We start from the raw sequence: 16,464 nt of genomic DNA, 5'->3' as shown, positions 1-16,464 counted from the left end.
GACCAGATCGTTCACAAACAACGTTACCTTAACTGCTGTCTACAGTGTAGGTGCAGTGAAGTGGTATTTTTGAAGCAGCCTGTCCTCTTCCAAAAAACGACCAAATAGGTCGATTGTTCAGCAGCTTATTACGACCTATAGTCACGTTTTTAAAGTTAAGCATCTCTAGTGGTCGTGTAAGAAACAACAATTTGCAGCAATTGCAAACGCTCCGGAGGGTCGTATATTCACAAATAATCCTCTCTAGAAAATCCTAAATTGTAGAATAGTTTGGCCATTAAAATGCTTTTTGATTAGATTTCTAGCGAGAAGTGTATATTGTACTTTTAGAATTCAGGATCCAGTGGATGTGTAGGATCTATAGTTTGATAATAATAATACAAATAATTCATTTATTTTATATAAGCGCCTTTCAAGGCTCTCAAGGTCGCTGTACAAATACATAAAAAACAAGATATACATTACACCAGCATAAGAAACATAAACAAGACAATGCAGTATATGAATCAATCAAATAAATAAAACAGAGGATGTGTGATGGATAATGATCAGGGTGGATATGCGAGTGTGACGAGATAATCACTAACTTTGTTTCCCCCGGCCCCTTATTGGAGAACACCCAGCTAGTAACCTAGCAACCAAGCTTCAGCTTGCGGCAGTCAAAAACTCATGTATCTTTGAATCTACTTACAAATTAATATGGGGAAGTGTCAGTTCAACCGTATTTGGTTGGAAAACATCTAATTTAGTGCTTGGTTGAAACCAGTGGAGGGGAACGTGTTTGAAGCCCGCCGCACCATTTGCAAAAGAAATAAGCATTTGTTTTGCTAATGTAGCGTTAGCTAGTGGAGCGTTAGCTAGTGCAGCAGCTCCCGCAACAACACCGGGGAACTTCCGGGCGACGTTTGGGTCTATGTCAACCCTAAAAGCGGAGGTGCTGTAGACGCTTAATACCATAGCTAAACATACAACAGCAACGATGAAATAGTGTAGCCAATTTAATGTAAGGGAAATTTAAACATTTCTCAAAATGTTCCCCGTGTGGTTTATTCACCATTACAATAGCCCCACCTAAAATATTTCCACCAGCCGCCACTGTTCTGAGGGCATGTTCATTTAATAAACTATGAATGTTTTATATCCATGTAATGGGAAGAAACTCATCTAACTGAACATTTTAATTTGTTTAAAAAAATAAAAAAAACACAATGCTAATGCTGAGCCTCTGAATTAGCAACGAGCGAAACATGCTAACAGATGACTGCACCGAAATTCACTCACAAATCCTTATTTTAATTTTTTTGTGCACATCCAACCCATGGTTTCACATCGTGAGGTGACACAGAATCGAGGGGTACCCTTTGTTATCACTCAATTATACGAACTCTCGGAGATAATAACAAGAAAAGACATCAAAACATATGGCGCTAGGTAGCTAAAAACGCTAACATTGCTCAACTGTGTCGTAGTCTCGTCAAAAGTGATCTTCAATTAAAACGATAAAAACGCTGCTGAAGTTAATCCAATGTGTCTGTGTCCCTTTGAAATTATTTCTGATAATCCATGAGCAACATATCTGCTTTTCGGTTTCCAGATGTCAGAGCTAGAGCTATAGTTCTATAGCTTCACTCTCATGCAAAACTGCGTCCGCGAAGCCCCCACCTTTTTGTTTTGCCATGTGTGTAAGTGGGGAGATTCCCCTTTGATTCTATTGGCTCTAACGGTCAGAAAGAGATAACAATCACTAAAATCGACCAATGGGTTTCAGAGAAACGGTAAAACCCCCATTTCCACGCAAATCACCTCAGAGGTGGAGTTTCTTTTGCTAAACCTCTCTAAAAAGGTCAAATGTCACTTGTTTTGCATCAATCTTGATACAGGGTACTTATTATATGTTTTACTTTGGATTCCTAAAGCTTTTAGTCTACCTTACATTCATCCAAGGGTAAACAAAATAATGTTTGGACGGACACTATCATTTACAGTTTTTTACTATGTTCAATCTGAATTTTCTTTAAAATAAAAAACATCTATATTGATTCTGACTCTTCTACATCCAACTCACAGGTTTATCATTACTTTGAGAAAAAACATTATTAATTTAACCCTTTTAGAAGGGAAGATATGGTCATTTGTTCTGGGAATGTCCTTTTTGAGCCTGAGACCTGAAAAACAGGCTCAGGACTAAACTTGTTAATAGTCCGCTGCCAAAAGGAGGTTGTTAGTAATTTTCACCAGTGCTGTTTCTGGGCTGTGATGGGGGCGAAAACCAGATTGAAATTGTACGTAGAGGTTATTGTCAGACAAGTGGGTATGGATCTGGGAGGCAACAGTTTTTTCCAGGATTTTTGAGAGAAATGGTAGGTTAGATATGGGACGAAAGTTATTAAAATTGTTGGGGTCTGCACCAGTTTTCTTCAGTATATGGCGTGATTTTCTATTTTGTCATTAAAAAATGACATGAGGGAGTTACAGTAGGCCGTTGAATACTGATGAAGTGCAAAAGAGTCCGGTGGTCGTAGTATGTTCTTCACTGTAGAAAACAGGGCCCTTGTGTTCCCTTCACCAGAGCTGATGAGAACTGCGTAATATGATTTTAGCTGTGGAGAGTGTCCTTGTAGAGGAGAATGTGGTTATTGTACATTTCTTTGTGTACAACAAGTCCAGTTTTTTTGCAGAGACGTTCTAATCTACGGCCTTTTGTTTTAAGTGTGCGTAGTTCAGGTGTAAACCAAGGAGCAGGACCGGGTTTTTAAAGGAGGCAGGGTATTGAGCAGATTATGAAGGTTTTTATTGTAATGAAAAACCAGTTCATCAGGCGGGGATGAACAATTTATACTGGGGAGGTGTAGTTACATTAATATCCTTGATGTTGCGGAAGGAAATAACACGTGACAGATTTGTTTTGGACAGTGTTAAGTTGACAGTAAAGGATATTAATGAGTGATCAGAAATGGGAAGATCAGTTGCAGTACATTTAAGAGGAGTGACACCAGGACAGCAGATCAAGTCCAGAATATATCCTTTGGAATGAGTCGGAAAATCAATATGTTGCTGCAATCCAAAACAGTCCAGGCAAGATGTGAAGTCCTTTGTGAGAGCATTGTTGACAGTATCCATATGTATATTAAAATCTCCCAGCATTATTATGTTAGGTGAGAATGAGCAGAAATGTCTGAGGAAAGCAGCAAATTCGTTTATGAAATTGTTATTTAGCTGAAGGTAGACGCTTGCAACTGTTGTTGGGATTGGCCCATTGAGTTGTAAGGCAATTGATTCAAATGAGCCGTGAACAGGCAAATTATCACGAGACCTCCCCCTCGGCCGGTGGCACGGGGTTGACAGATGTAAACAAACCCAGGAGGAGTAGTTTCATTCAGCTGTGAATAGTCATTAGCTTGTTGCCAAGTTTCTGTCAAACAGAGAAAATAAAACTTACGTTCAGTCAGGAGATCTTGGAGAAAAGGACCCTTGGTCGTTGTTACGTGCTCCCCTCCTGTTTGTCTCTCTGTCTCCCTGCTGCACAGGCCCACCTGGTCCGCCCCTGGCTCCGCCTCCCCCAGGTGTCCTAATTACGTTCAGCTGGGGACTTGAAAAGCAGAAGCTGGAGGAGAAGAGTTCTCTGGCAGAAATTCTAGCTGAAAATTGTCAAAGTTCATTCTTCGGAAAATTTGACAGAAGAAGGTAAGATCAGGAGGCAGGAAGTGTTAGATGAGCTTCCTAATGAAGAAAGACATTCGTCGCAGAGTGTTGTAAATATACCTTTCTCTATTCAAGAGTTGAGAAGAGCATTAAGTAAGTGTAAAATGACTGCTCCTGGGAAAGATAATGTATGTTATATAATGTTGACCAAATTAAGTGATTTTGCATTAGGAAAGCTGCTGGAGATGTACAATAAGATCTGGGAGAAAGGGAAGCTGCCAATAATATGGAAAGAGTCACTCATTATTCCTATTAGGAAACCTGGGAAAGATCCAACCAGTCCAGGCAGTTATAGACCTATAGCTCTGACATCACACTTGTGTAAAGTTATGGAAAGAATGATAACAGAAAGGCTAACATACTACATTGAGAAAAATGAACTAATGACTCCTTATCAGAGTGGGTTTAGAAGAGGGCGGAGTACTTTAGATCCACTGCTGTGCCTGGAGTCTGAAGTCACGAAAGCCCAAGCGAACAAGGAGTGTGTTGTAGCTGTATTCTTTGATGTGGAAAAAGCTTACGATATGATGTGGAAGGAAGGATTATTAATAAAACTGGACATTATGGGTCTGGGAGGTAATGTATATAATTGGATTATGGATTTTTTGTTTGGCCGTGCCATCAGAGTCCGAGTTGGCAAGTCATATTCTCGAAGGCATGAAGTTGAAAATGGAACCCCGCAGGGGAGTGTCATCGTTCCTCTTTTATTTTCTATCATGATCAATGATATATATACACAAGTAGGATCTGATATTGGTAAGTCACTTTTTGCAGATGATGGAGCTATTTGAAAAAGGGGCAGAAATGTAAAATATATTGTAGCTAAGATTCAGGAAGCCATTAGGGAAATTGAAAGCTGGTCTCTGACATGGGGGATTGTCGGTGGAAAAAACTGAAACTTTATTTTTTACAAGGAAAAGGATAGGTGAGGAGGTTAGGTTAAAAATGTATGGACAAGATCTAAAGAAAGTGAAGACATTTAAATTTCTGGGAATATGGTTGGACGAGAGAGTCACATGGAGTACTCAAATTGATAAAGTCGTAGATACATGTAAAAGGGTTTTAAATGTTATGAGGTGCTTGGCAGGCACTAAGTGGGGGGCTGATAAAGCTGCTTTGAGGAACGTATACACGGCCTTAATTAGATCAGCCATAGAATACGGACTAATAGTGTATGGGTCAGCTGCATACTCTTCTCTTCAAAAATTAGATACTGTAGAGTCCAGGCACAAGCACTAAGGATATGCTGTGGAGCAGTAAGATCTACACCAGTGTCGGCACTTCAGGTAGAGGTCGGAGAAGTACCTATTTCTTTGAGGAGAAAGCAGTTAATTGTTAATTACTGGGCAAATCTACAGGGTCATAAAGATACTCACCCTACTAAACAAACTGTACAAACAAGTTGGGAAAGTAACAAAATAAAAAAAGAAAGTTTTTGTTTTTGTGTTTCGGAAATATGTAAGGAATTCAAAGTTAAGGAATGGAATATTAGTCCGACGGTGTTGTTATCAGCTGCTGCACCATGGTTGCTACCTCAACCTATAGTAGATTTATCACTATTGAAACGGGTACATTCAATGAAAAACAAATTCAATGTACAGGCTTATGTGAACACTGTTCTACATTAACAATATGGGCACTTTATAAAAATATTTACTGATGGATCCAAAAATCCAGAAAATGGTCTAACGAGTTGTGCATTTTATGTTCCTGAGTTAAAAGTCAAAGTGGGAAAGCGTACAAGTGATCACATTGCAGTATATACAGTAGAGATGATGGCTATCTCTCTAGCACTTCAGTGGGTAGAGGAAATACAGCCAATGCGAGTGCTCATTTGCTCTGACTCCAGTGCAGCTCTGGAGAGTATAAACAACTTCTCTTCAGAATGTTGTCAGGATATTTTACATGAAATTTTACAAAGCATGTTTAGGTTAGTTCATCTGGGAATTGTTGTTCAATTTGTGTGGGTTCCAGCACATGTGGGCATTAGAGGGAATGAGGTAGTGGATCAACTGGCAAAATGTGGTTTGAAAGCAAACCAGATTGATATTATGGTACCCATCAGTAGAGCAGAAGTCAAATCTTTTACTAAAGTGGTTATCAAGCAACAATGGCAAAAACTATGGGACAGTAACACCAAAGGAAGACATTTATATCAGATACAAAGGGAAGTAGGAACAGGAAGCACTTGGGGGAGTAGTAGAAGAGAGCAGAGCATCAACAGCAGGATACAATTGGGACACTCTGGACTAAACTCTTCACTGCATCTGATTGGAAAACATCCAAATGGCAATTGTGATGGTTGCCAACAACCAGAGACAATACATCATGTATTTTTTAGCTGCCCGGACTATAACAGACAAAGATTCATTCTGAAAACTGCACTGGAACAACTCAACATCAAGGACATGGATTTCAAGGCAATATTTGAAAGTAAATCAAGAAATGAAGCAAACAAGCTGATCTTCAAATTCCTCAAAAGCACTGGTCTGAGGACAAGGATTTAGTATGAACATTTAATAACTAAACAGTAGGTGGCGATATATGCTCCAAGTGGAAGCGATTCGCCATTAAAGAAAAGAAGAAGAAGAAGAAGAGTTCTCTTCCCTAATCTCAACGTCGGAGGAGGTTGTCCGTGGTGTTCCTCCTTCTTCTGCTTCAGATCTATAGATTCCTAGTGTCTGTATTTTATGTACTCTGGAGGAACAGGTAGTTTAGGTTTTTCGCGGCTTTGTTTTCTCCCGCAGGGACTTGTTAGGTTTCTGGGTAGCGGGGGGAAGCTCTGGGTCCTACGGCCCGTGGTGTGGCTGGCCCAGGCCCACTTTGTCCGTTGGTTTGTTTCCTGTCCTCCAGTGCATTGTTCATTTGCCGGTTGGCCATGTAAGTACGGATGTATCAATATATGAACATTGTTAAATGCTGCGTGTTTGCTGTGTTTTCTATGTTGCGGTTCTCCCCAACGAGTCTCTACCATTAAGTAGAGGGCGGGTCGTAACATATGGGGGCTCGTCCTAACGCTGTCTCGGGCAGGTGGATAGTGCTTCTGGTGCACCTTGACAGCTGTGTTTTTTTTAATGTTGTTTGTATAGAGTGTAGAGCTGCTTGTATGGTAGCCTAACTGGTATCAGTGTTGTTTTTTTTGGGGGGGGAGTTTAACTTGAAGAAATACATTATGGATTTTGATGTAGAGGAGTTTGTTGCTGGTCCAACGCGGGGGAAGTTGGATGCATGTAGTAAGCAACAACTTGAGTTAGTCGCAGGCAGGTTTAAAATTCAGATTAGTAAACAGAGCAGGAAGCAGGTAATTAAGGAACAGCTGTTGGCTGCTCTGATAGAACAGGAAGTGTTATCGGAGGAAGCGGGTGTTGATTATTCATCCAAAGACGAGGAAACTGAGGTCGCTCCGACAATGAGCGAGCTTCAGCTTCAGCTGGAGCTACGCAAGCTGATGATTAGAGAGAAGGAGATTGACAACAAACTGAGAGAGAAGGAGATCGACTGTAATCTCGAAATCAGGAAACTAGAGGAGGAGTCTAATCAAATGTGTCATTTGAAGGAGCTGGAGTTAGCGACATTAACGCACCAGACTCAGCCGTTGGGGCCTGCACAATCACAAGAATTTGATTTGGGTAAATACACTAGATTTATCCCAGTATTCCATGAGGGACATTGATAATTACTTTATTCTTTTTGAGCGGGTTGCAACGTCCCTGAAATGGCCTAGGAATATGTGGACGGTTATGCTTCAGTGCATGCTCACAGCCTATGAACTAATGCCAGAAGCCTATCGACAGAGGTTTCGTAATTCAAAACAAATTGACTCTCAGGCGTATGTGGAATTCGCCCGTGAGAAAGAGGTTTTGTTTGATCGATGGTGCTCGTCGACGGGGGTAACAACTCTATAGGATCTAAGAACTTTGATGCTCATGGAAGAGTTTAAAAGCTGTTTGCCTGACAGAGTAGCCACATACCTTAACGAGCAAAAGCCTGTGAAACTGTCTGATGCGGCAGTTTTGCCTGACGAGTTTGCTCTCACTCACAAATCTGTCTTCAGTGAGGGGGGTAGGGGGCAGACCCGGTTTGGTGACAACAGAGTCAGGGAGAGCATATCATCCGCTAACTTGCCGTTACAGGCCAGCGGGTCAGGGAATGTTGATGAAAAACCAGCGGAGGTGAATTGGGGACCTAGGGATAGTCCAGTTTGCTACTTCTGCAAGAAAAGAGGTCATATTGTTGCGAATTGTTTTGCTTTACAGGATGAGAAAAAACCTATAAAGCCAGTCGTTCTTATTAATACTTCTAAACCGGAACCTCATAAATCAGATCTTGAGGTTTTTTCTCTGTTCCTCATGCAGGGTATGGTATCTTTACTTGGGAAGAACAAAGGGTTCCAGTGACCATCTTGAGGGATACTGCGGCATCACAATCCTGTATCGTGAGTGGTGTGTTTCCCCTCTCGGAGGAGTCTTCTGTGGGTTCCGGCATTCTTGTGAGGGGGTTTGGGATGCAGTATGTGGACTCCCCTTTGCATCACATTCATCTTAAATCAGATATAGTCACAGGTCCGGTGGTTGTCGGGGCTCGGTCATGTTTTCCCATTGACGGAGTAGATTTGATCTTGGGGGATGATTTAGCCGGTGGCAAAGTACTCGTTAAACCGGAGGTGACTGCAGTTCCTGTGGGGGAATGTCCAGAGAGTGGTTTCCGCCTGTGCCGTCACCCGTGCAAAGTCCAATCTGGGAGCTGCTCAGAGAAAGACGAAAAGCTGGTATGACAGACGGGCTAAAGACAGAGTATTTGCTCCAGGGGATAGAGTGCTAGCTCTGTTGCCGCTTCCTGGTTCCAGTTTGCAAATCCGGTTCAGCGGCCCTTACGCTATTACGAAAAAAGTTGGAGACCATGACTATGTCATCGCTACTCCTAACAAGGGTCGTAGGAGCCGGCTTTGTCTTGTGAATATGCTGAAACCATACAACGAGAGGGGAGATGCCACTGAGGCGGACAGTGGCTTAGCTGCTGATACCATTGAGTATATTGTGCCGACAAAAGGACTGTCTAGTGCTGATCTCAATAAACCTATCGCGCTCTGTGTGGTGGCGCTGTCCGGTGGCGCTGTCCGGTGGCAATGTCCGGTACTGAAAACGACACGTCTGTCACCTTGGAGGCCCCGATCGCTGCGGAGACTCTGGTGAATGTTGAGTCTCATTTGGCACACTTGCCTGACGCGCAGCGTGCAGATGTCCTGGAGCTGATCGTAAGGTGGAGCGCCTTGTGTCGTACCGCTCCGGGAGATTTGATCGCCACCAGCGGGTGTGTTCCATCATCGAAAGGAAAGCACTGGCTAGGGTTCTGGCTTTAAATCAACTTAAAATAGAGGTTTTTTTTGTGTGTGTGTATTGAATGATATGTAGCCTGTTCGGTGTGTGTGATGGTTATTGTGTGTTTGACTGGGGTCTGCCTGTTCAGGATGTGAACTGAGTTGTCCCAAAAGACAAACTTAGTCGTGAGCACGTTTGTTAACTAGTTGATTGTTGTGATTGTTTTGTGTAAATATTTTTTTAAAAATCACTAACTTATGGTGGGGATGTTACGTGCTCCCCTCCTATTTGTCTCTCTGTCTCCCTGCTGCACAGACACACCTGGTCCACCCCTGGCTCCGCCTCCCCCAGGTGTCCTAATTACGTTCAGCTGGGGACTTGAAAAGCAGAAGCTGGAGGAGAAGAGTTCTCTTCCCTAATCTCAACGTCGGAGGAGGTTGTCCGTGGTGTTCCTCCTTCTTCTGCTTCAGGATCTGTAGATTCCTAGTGTCTGTATTTTATGTACTCTGGAGGAATAGGTAGTTTAGGTTTTTCGCGGCTTTGTTTTCTCCCGCAGGGACTTATTAGGTTTCTGGGTAGCGGAGGGAAGCTCTGGGTCCTACGGCCCGTGGTGTGTCCTTTTGTTTGTTTCCTGTCCTCCAGTGCATTGTTCATTTGCCGGTTGGCCATGTAAGTACGGATGTATCAATAAATGAACACCGTTAAATGCTGCGTGTTTGCTGTGTTGTTTTTTCTATGTTGCGGTTCTCCCCAACGAGTCTCTACCATTAAGTAGAGGGCGGGTCGTAACAGTCGTAAGAGAACGGATGTTGAATTGTCCAAAGTTGACATCGGTGTGGTCCTGTTTGTGTTTAGCGCTAACGTTAGCCGACCTGGCTAAGCTGGCTAAGAAAGTGTGGTCAACTTTCCGTGCGGAGTTTCTTGAGAGTTGTTGAGTTGAAGACCAGATGGATTGTATCGTTTTGGAGTCATCGATGTGGAATCTTCGCCGGGAGCCAAGGTGGATATATTTCCGACGGGGATCACGAGCGATGTCCAGAAAGAGGTGCAATGCCGATGATGTGTCGGGGCAGGTGGAATCGGAGGAGGAGGAGGATCTCAGCAGCTGTGTATTGGAGTGCCGCTGTCGCTAGGTTGAATGACAGGGCAGTCCAGATGAGCACAGACCACACAAACAGCTCATTGATCCACATAGTTGTCGGTGATGGTTGGCTAGAGGAAGGGCCCCACGCCGCGGAAGCAGCCAGGTAAGGGGTGGTGGCCCCGACACACAGCAGGTAGGTTTGATGTTAGTCCAAAATACACACACACCGCATATACTGTACAAACACCGGTTAATTTCATTGTTGGGCAAATACATCCAGATCATATTATAATGGCCAAAGTCATCAAAGTGAGCGATAACAGTTGTATTCCATAAAAAGTAAAAGTAGCCGGGGGAAGCAGCGGCAGCCAAGTGCACCAGCGTTCGCTCCTCTTTATTACAAAGATGATTTGAGGTCTCGCCAGGAGAATGTGTATATACTACGTCTTTCCCCCTATTCATTTCTATTGACGGCAGCGTCCATGTCAAGTTGGCGTCAACCCTCACGGGGTGAAAACAGTATTTCCGGTCTCGAAGTTTTCTTAATAAAACCGGAAGTATTCCCCTCACAGTCAAATGATTTTACAGTGATATCTGCAGTACTCAACTAAAAAACATCAGTTTATACTTGTTAATAACACAACATTGATTAGTTGAAATTGTGTACAATGCTTTTGTGTTTTTAACCTTCAATTTGGAGAAACAAATAGTTTTTTTGGAGTTTAGGATGGCCGAAGACATTACACTACCCATAATCCTCAGCAATTGTTTGGGACTACAACATCCGCTTTGCTTGACAAACCCCTCCGTGATTTGATGTTGGAGTGGCAGTTCGCCAAGGTTACGCCGAGCTTCAAACAGCTCTTTGAAATGGAATGAAACCACAGCAGCAGACTATCCAAAACTGAAATCGAACGGGTCCAGCCCCACCCCCCAGAACTACACATGCTGGCTAATTGTATTTGGCAACATGTTCTATGGCAGGCCTCTACTGGGAAGACGTTTTCGTATTTCCCATAATTAGAAGTTGCCAGTATTAAACTGTGTACACCCCTGGAGGTTTAGGGGATAGGATACACTCAAATTTCAAATATATAATTAATAAATGGGTGAAAATTGCTTGTATTGGGCAGCATTCATATATACCCACATGACAGCTAAGGTCAGAAGAGCTTTATTTAATAGCTGGTCTCATGTCTGTGACCCCTCCTGTTGTTAATTGATAAGCCTGAAACATGCACTTGTCAAGGTTCAGATAATTATTTTTGCAAATATGGCAGTAGCCATCGATCATCTTAAGATAAGATATACTTTATTGATCCCAAGTTGGGAAATGTTTTTGTTACAGCAGCATCTACAGTACAACATGCAATTTATTGTTACTTTGTAATTCTACTCCACTACAATTCAGAGGTTAACCTGGTATTTTTACTCCACTACATTTATTTTAGTTACTTTGCAGATTCTGATTTATGATGTGAAATATAAACAACCCTTAAAGCAGACTTTAGGTGTAACACCTGAGTAAAATCCAGGGAAGGTGATTGTGCCAAAATAAACTATGCAATATATTAGACGTTAAGTACTTTGTCAGGCTTAATATTTATCTCTAGATACCCCCAAAGTTTTTTTCTTATTCAAAAGAAGACCTTAACTTAAAGTATTCTTTAATATTTAAATAAAGCCTTATTAGTTTGTCTGTTTTGTAGATCCTCCTATTAATATATTTGGACGTCCTGCACTAAACTGTTTTATTGTAGGGATCACTACAGTATCTTCTTGATATTTTCTATTCTAAATTTCTATCATTGACCTTCTACTTTCCCCCTATTTTGTATGTGTGCTACTCTTAATATTTAAATGTTTTCATCAAATATAACATATCTATATAAAAAAATGCAATAACGTGCTTTAACCACTAGGCGGTGTGGGTTAAAAAGACTGTCAAGTTTACAGTGTTAACACAATACATTTTACTTTATGAAGATGTTACAAATATCACACAGCATACAATGCCATAATAACTTTGTATTATTAGTGTAGGACACTATGTATAACATCTGAAGATGTGTAGTATTATTCATTTTTCACATAATCTTACAGAATATTGCTATATTTTATTTCACATATTGTAGTTCTACACATTAATATCTGAGGTATATCCGTCATTTAATGGTAAGCTATTGAAATTCTGAATCCATAGATGTGTCTCCCATCACCCAAAACCCCTGACTATTCTCTCAACTCAGTATTTACATTCTTTCATTCAAAGAAAATCAGTAATATCTTTAAAACTAAAAGTCCTTTTCTATCAGCTATGCACCATTATGGTGTAAATATAACCTATCTACCAATTGGATCAAATATAAAAGTCAGCCAAATTACTATTGATAGTGCAAGGAGACGTATTGTGTGAAGAGAAATTGAAGATGTTTAATTGCTGATATATTTATGATCCACGTCACATATTCAGTTTCAGCGTCATTTCTTCCAGTTTGTCCAAAGGTCTTCTGATCAGGGCTCAATAAATAGAGAACTACGGCAGATGTGTAATATTTAACGCAGCCGAACCGTGTATTACAATGCCATAATGTGATGACTTTCAAAGAGAAAAGAAAGCACACTCGGAATAAATTATTATTTGTATTTGTTTTAATGTTTTCGGATTTCACATCGCATAAACATCATATCCCAACGTGCATTGCGGCTAAAACATCCAATCACCGAGCTTCAACGATAGCTGAGGATTATGGGCAGTTCAATGTTTTAGCCTATCAAAACCTCTGAAAAAAGAAATGTGTCTCTCAGAATCGAAAGGGAAAAATCTATGGGAAAAACACAAAAGCAGTGTACCGAATTTAATTAACAAGGATAAACTGATGTGTTTTAGTGGATGAGTATGGCAGATATCACTGTAAAATCATTTGACAGTGAGGGGAATATGGTTTTATTATGAAAAATTTGGGACCGAAAATACTGTTTTCACCCCGTGAGAGTTGACTCTAACTTTACACAGGGGGAAAGACATACACGTTCTCCTGGCCAAACCTCAAATCATCTTCGTAATATCTATCAAACTATAGATCCTACACATCCACTGGACGTGGATTCTAAAAGTACAATATACACTTCTTGCTAGAAATCTAATCAAAAAGCATTTTAATGGCCAAACTATTCTAAAATTTAGGATTTTACAGAGAGGGTTATTTGCCGCAAATTTTTGTTTTTTACAGGACCACTAGAGGTGCTAAACTTTAAAACGTGAAAAAGAAAAAGATCCTCATTATCACTGCCCCTGATCAACTACTAAATTAGAGCTGTACAGTATAATGATTAAGTCTGCACATCATGTGTACTGTGTGTGTGTTTCAGTTCACATCTTTGACTGTTACTCTGTCAAAAAGAAATGAATGCAATGCAGCAGAAAGATGAGAAGAAGAAAGAGAATGAGCCAGCCAGAGAGAACATGAATGGAGCGAGGGCAGATACAAGGGGGGGGGGGGGGGGTAAAGAGAAAGAGACTGTCAAAGTTAAAAACATTCAGAGGGATCAATGCACAGACTTCACCCGGCATATCCAAGGGAGCGCTAGACTCAAAGCTCTTCAAGCCCACAGTTCAAAGTGGTGACACGTCCATTAGAATTTCTAATTGTGATGGCATCAACAGGCCCATGGCTGCAGAGAGGAAACTAGGCCGCTGCTGAGACAGAGACATTACTGTATACTGCTCTATATTCCTTTATTGTTCAGAAGTTTAATTACTGTATCCTCTCCAGATGAGTCCTTCAAGGATTCTCTGGAAGAGATGCTTCAACTCCATAATCTGTTCATCATTTCTTAAATATTTGTATATATTTCATAAAACACTAGGCCCTGATTAAAAGGGTGTTTAGAAGCAGTAAGAAGTACTCTGATGTTTTACTGAATTAGCAAAATTATATTATTAATAAAAAAAGTATTAATAGAGTGGCGAAGTCCCTCCCCTTCCAGTGGACCTCCATGGGACCTTATTTTGAAAAAATTATGTATTGAAGTCAATGGAGAGAGAAAGATTATCTTTCGATCCCGTTTGAATTGTGCCACAAATTAAACATATGATGTTAAAAAAAAAAAAAAATTGTAAAACTGTGAAGTAACACATTAGTTTGTGTGAAACGCTCAATGAACTACATCTCTGGTCTCACACAACAACACACGTCACCAAGATGGCCGTCACTACTGTCTTGTCAACATAACGATTGACTACCCTTGCTATCATCACAATGAAACACGTCCAGAAGGATGTCATGCAAAGCTGCCTGCCTGCCTTCCTTTGATTCTCTCTGAACTGCCTGGTCTTTTTAATGTTTAATGTCAACCATTTGTGCAGATAGCATGAAGTAGAGAAGATCGGCGATCGCTGATGCTAGCATTAGCATTTCTCCCCCGGGCTTAAATTGTGTATTATAGAATGATCACACAGGTGACAGTACTCTTCAAAGGGTTCACGAGATATGACTACTACTCTTACTATTTAACATTTTGGGTTACTTAATGTTACTTAATATTAAGGCTAATACAAATGACAAGGCTGTAATGCTAACTAACGTGCTAGCTACTAGCTAGGTAGCTAACTTGATCCAGCCACTCCTGGTCCTTTCATCAGACGGAAAGCGAAAGAACGAGCAAGACCCATTGCTGGTATGATAACAACCTGGTACTAAGCACACAGGCATCTTGTTAAAGGGGACATATCATGCTATATTTGAACAATATATTGTAGGGCCATACCTATATAAAGTATATAAATATAGTTTTTTTTTCAAAATACCAAACAGATCCTGCATTTTAGCCTTGCCTTATTTCGCTCTATTGGTTCTTTCCAGCCCTGTTTTTTTGCAGGGGGCTGATTTTGTGAGCTGCAGCTGACCACGCCCCCCTACCGGAGAGGGGAGCGTGCTCGGAGATCAGCTGCTAGGCTGCAGCGGGGAAAAGAGGGGGAGAAAAAGAGATCTCCATCCTCAGTGTTTTATTTTTATAGAAGTAAGAAGAGAAGTAATGGGCAGAAACCCTCCTTTTTACGCAGCGGTCCAGACATAGACATCAAACGGCGACACATATTCAGTTGCCAGTTACTTTGGCATTAGGGCAGGGATATCTAGATACTTTCCAATGTTTGACATAATGAATTGTGCTACTTTTAAAGCAAGCAACGATGTTTTCAAATCTGTAATCAAAAAGCTCCTCAAAAACGCTATCGAAGCAGTTCCTGCCGTTGCTACGTTAGTTCAAACAGTAACAACAGACTATTTCTCTTAGCGGATGCATGTCAATTTAAATCAATACATACAACTATTTTTTTAAATCAATAAAATAATTTTCTAAATCCATAAAAGCATTTCAATTAATATTGGTAGTCATATCGTTACTTTGTTGAGAATGTGGCCATGTAATAAGCGGGATTAACACCTTCATGCCGATCTAGATCCCTCCGCTTCGCGTCGGGCTCCTGATCAGCCTGTCGGTGCACATTAATAATGACCGCGTCACTGCACATTATCCCTTACATATGATTAAATAGAGTCATTATTCATTTGTTTTAAAGCAGGAGGCGCAAACGCTTGCCTCGGGGAGGGAGAAAAAGAGCCACAGCGGAGAGAATAAACAGAAGGGCAACCATGGAAACCATGCGCGGGAAGTCTTCTTCGCTGCTTTTGTGGCAGACTACAGCGCCACTTACAGGCCTGGCATATGTACTACAGCGTCTCCAGCGCTTGGAGCAGCAATGGCCGGCCGTGGCCCAACCTCTCATTCCCCTGATAGGTGGAGAATTGACCAACAAGAGGAACCCTTTTGTGACGTAGGAAAGAATTCAAATCTGGATCAGTCTGTATCAGATCCGTTAGAACCCCTTTTTTAGAGATTTGGGTATGGAGGAAAAGAGATAGGGTTCTATTTCCTGGCACTTGGTGACTTCCCTGACACCGGGGACACATATTCATGTATAAAAAACGTACAAGAGTGCATTTTGCATGATAGGTCCCCTTTAAAGTTATCTTATCTTAGCCATCGCCATATAGATGGATTATATCTATATGGCGCTGATCTTAGCTATCTCTTAGTGGAGGAAAACAATTGTGACATCACTTACGCGACTCTGGGATTTGTAGTCTTTCTAGTTGCGTATTTTTCATAGTCTTATATTTCAACAGTTTTACGACAAACTGTGACTTTTTTGACATGGAAATGATTTTTTAAGATTGACAAACATCATATGTGTAATTCATGGCACAATTGAAACGGGATCGAAAGATAAGTTTTCTCTTTCGATTGACTTCAATACATTATTTTTCCGAAATAAGGTCCCATGGACCGGAAGTA

This window comes from Notothenia rossii (genome assembly GCF_949606895.1).
Source record: "Notothenia rossii genome assembly, chromosome: 4".
Classification (NCBI taxonomy): domain Eukaryota; kingdom Metazoa; phylum Chordata; class Actinopteri; order Perciformes; family Nototheniidae; genus Notothenia; species Notothenia rossii.
The sequence above is the reverse complement of the archived record's forward strand: the minus strand, read 5'-3'. Positions refer to the sequence as shown.